The sequence below is a fragment of the Pteronotus mesoamericanus genome, unplaced genomic scaffold, assembly GCF_021234165.1.
Source record: "Pteronotus mesoamericanus isolate MK-2021 breed Mesoamerican mustached bat unplaced genomic scaffold, CSHL_Meso_final contig_173, whole genome shotgun sequence".
NCBI classification, from domain to species: domain Eukaryota; kingdom Metazoa; phylum Chordata; class Mammalia; order Chiroptera; family Mormoopidae; genus Pteronotus; species Pteronotus mesoamericanus.
In genome coordinates this window covers 17,561,621-17,565,435 of record NW_026555072.1, presented here as the reverse complement: position 1 = coordinate 17,565,435, position 3,815 = coordinate 17,561,621, and the positions used below count along the sequence as shown (strand labels likewise).

Here is a 3,815-nt window from a genome sequence, read left to right as displayed (position 1 = left end):
TCTCATACAAAGCTGAGAAATACTTTATTTTCTTCATGGTGTCTAGGATTAGATTATGATAATTACTTATTAAGCTATGACTGTATATAAAAGATAAATACAATCTCTCCTATATACAAAAAAGACTGTATATAAAAGTCTAGGATACTATGGTGCTTTATAATGCCAGAAAACCACGCTCCTTCTATTTTGTTCTGCCATCCATAGAATGCTTCCATGGCCTGTTGATTCCAGATGGTTCTCTCTATTCTTACTGGAGGGAAGGAGGGAAGGGAAGGACATAACCTGGAAGTTGCTCACATTACTCCCTCTCACATGCCATTGGCCAGAACTTAGTTCTATGACCATATCTAATTATAAGGGAAAACAAGAAATAAAGTTTTTATTTCAGGTGGACACATACTCAGCTCATAATTCTGATAAAAGAAGAGGCAAACAGACATTGAAGGAAAACTATTAGCCTTTGCCATTCGGCTATTCTGGCCACACAAACATCTATTTATGCCCCCCTCCCTGCACACAGAATATACCTAGTTGCCAGGGAGAGGATTCCTAAGTAAGAGAACAGAATTTGCCACCCCCAAAATATGCCTCTTTGGCCTATTGGTTATCCTAAGCTGATTGTTTTTAAGAAACAGCAGGCACAGACACAGAAGGAGCTCTGAAACTGAGGGGAGTACAGGTTACCCTTTTGTTAAGAGACATTTACATTTATAAGGGAAATCTCCATTTGTAAAGGGATTTCCTTCACTTACTAAACCTCTAGAAACTCTTATTAATAGAGAAGGCTAGGACTTAAATCTGCATAACAATCTTAGCCTTGTTTACTGTGCTTTCCTGAAACCTGCATAACCGGCCTCCTCACACCCCTAACATCTTCTTTTGTCTTTAGCTGAAAGTAATTAAGTTTGGTGGCTGGGACCATCTGGGGGAGTTTTCCTGGGTATCCCCCATATATACAGGAGATATACATATAATTAAACTTTTGTTTTTCTCCTGTTAATCTGTCTCTTATTACAGGTGGGGGGAGGTCTCAGCCAAGAACCTGAAAGGGAAGAGGGAAAATTATTTTTCCTCTCCTATACTCCATACATGTCAAAGTCCAGAATCTCTGAATGCTGTATGATCCCCTATGTCAGGTTTAGGTGTGTCTCCTTGTGGTCCTGCAGTATATAAAAAATAAGACAAGTGAGAGGCCTCATCCACAACATAATGGTGTAGTAGGATCAAGGTGAAAGAAACACTGATTCTGAAAAGGGAGAGTTGGAACCACTCAGCAGTCATCGGTTCATGGCAAATATTGAGTCCTCCTGGCTTGGAAATGCAAAAGCTCCTTGTGCTAGAATTGGATTAGATTCCTCAGTTAGCTCATCATACAGCCCTGAGCTCTGTTCTCTTAAAGGTACACCTTTTCCATTGTCCTCTATGGCTCTAGTGTCTGCCCTCTGGAAGGTTCATTTTCATTGATTAATATGGCCATGTATCTGCAGTGGACCTTTCTGGGGATTGCTTGGCTTTCACAGCTGGTTTGCTGTTGAACATTTCGGGTGGCTTAACACCGCTTGGTGGTGAAGGGGAGCAGAATTTGCCACCCCAAAATATGCCTTCATGACAAAAAGATTATGTTGAGCTAAGTATTTTTAAAAAAACAGCAGATACTGGAGAAGCTCTGAAAACCAAGTAGAAGTTACCGTTTTTCTAGGAGATATTTACATTTCTAAAGGAAAACTCCACTTGTACGCTGTCTCCCTCTGTATAGCAGAAGGAAGATGACTCTAGATTTCTAGAAACTCTTACCAATGGAGAAGGCAGTGACTTCCATCTACACAACAACCTTACCCTTATTTGCTGTGCTTTGCCTGGTAACCCTCCCATTACTGACTTCCCACCCCCAATTCTTCCATGTCTTTAGCTGGAAGTATTATTTAAGATGGTGGCTTGGACAGTTCAGGAAGTTGCTCAGTTTTCTTGGGTCTCTCCCATGTATATAGGAGGTATACCTGTTAGTTAATACACTTCTCTTTGTTTTTCTCCTGTTAGTCTGTCTTGTGTTATGGAGCAGGAGGCGGGAGTCTCAGGCAAGAACCTAGAAATGTAGAGGGGAAATTATTTTTTTCTTTCTTACAGAGGCTGTGATCCTCATAGGTATTTGCGTGCCAAGTTTTTTGTTCGTGGGCTTTCAGATTTCCTGTAACATTTATTTAATAGCCTTCTGGTCTATTTGCTGCTTGTCAATTACATGTAGAAGGAACCATTCCACAGGGTCAGCTGCCAGGCAGTGAGAGTCTGTCTTGGCCATGAACTCCTCTGGAGGAAGAAAGTAGGAAACTGCAGGGCCCAGAGGTAGAAGGGCTCACAGAACCTAGGAACCTGACCAAGCCCTGTGCCATGGTCCCTGAAGCTGGGGCTTCCCATGGGGGCCAACAGCTTTATGTCCCTAGGCACCCTCCTGCAGCTGCCCTGGTTTTTCAGCTGAAGGTGTGCAGTGCATGGTGGACAACAATGGCAAGCAGCAGTTTGCCCAGCTGCAGGTGAATCCAGCACTGGCCTCTCATCCAGGTCAATCAAAGTCATTCCCTGTGTAGGAGGCCACTTAATCCCGAGTCAAATCCAGGGAAAAGACACACCCTTGGGTGGAGACCTAAGATGTTCATGAATGTTGCATGTTAGAGCATGTAGCCCTCTGCACCTGTGCGAATCACAGCCAGCTCGCCAAAACCTGAGGAACAAAGAAATCCATTCTGCACCTGCGCAAACCAGTGCCAGCCCTGCTTAGGGGGGAAACCCAAAGAACAATGGAATCTGCCCTGTGCCCACATGAGTCAAGTGCCAGCCCACCAAAAGGGGGGAGGAAGCGTGTGACCATATAAGGCGGACGCCCTTCCACATTGGGGCCCCATACTGTGGGGCGCCATACTATTCTCTGTCCAGTATGTGCTGCCTCAGTGGACTGAGCTGTCCCACTTCATCTTTAATAAACTTATTTCCTTCTGAATGCGCTTCACCTTCTCTGTTGATTTCAGCTCCTTCCTTCGTTCCTATCCTGGGAGGAACAAGAACCCTCTACCTGGTAACACCTGCAGGTAACTGAATTAAAGCTGATAACCCCTGGAGACCCCATGGGCACCGCCTATAATGCTCATCCATGGCACATTCTGGCAGCTCGCACCATCCATCTTGCTCAAGGGCCTGTCCTGCTGGGGAAAAATACACATCCACCTGGCCCCAGGACTGCCTGGGAACCCTGGTGTCATCACTGACGTGCAGCCAAATTGTGAAGTAGCCATGCTTATCAACAGACCCCTGACACCCGCTTCTGCTCTGCCAGTGGGGTGATCCTGACTGCAGGGAATGCTGATAGTTTCCTGCTTCCCAAGTACTTCAAGGAGGCCCTGCAGAGACCCTCTCCTTGCCTGGTAATGAAGAGACAGAGTGTCAGGGTGGCCCGCAGCACAGCTCCAGGGAAGAAGGATGATCCCCAATAAGATACTATTTTTTAATGTAAAAAGATGACAAAAGCTGCATTTTGGTTGGGGGTTGGGAGGGAGAAGAAGAAGTAACCGTAGCCCACGATCTCTTCCAGGCATAGTCTCTTGCTTTTTCCACTGTTCTCTGTGCTGACTCATCTTCCTATCATTCCACTTGGTAATTGCTTCCTTAAGCTCTTAACAGGTTTGGGTGGGAGGCTGACATTCTTAATATGCTCTTTACCTCTACTTTGGCTCTCATTTACTGGTCAAGAAGGAAGGTGCTTGAGGAGTGCAATATTATCTTTTACTAAGTTTTTCTTTTTTGTAGCCTCTTTAAACTGCTTC

At 44.8% G+C, this 3,815-nt stretch overlaps 1 pseudogene; it reads left to right on the top strand.

The window, feature by feature from the left end:
* Positions 1–2,297: 2,297 nt before the first annotated feature.
* LOC129065084 (tRNA 2'-phosphotransferase 1-like) lies at positions 2,298–3,475 on the top strand (annotated as a pseudogene).
* The last annotated feature ends 340 nt before the right edge of the window (positions 3,476–3,815 follow it).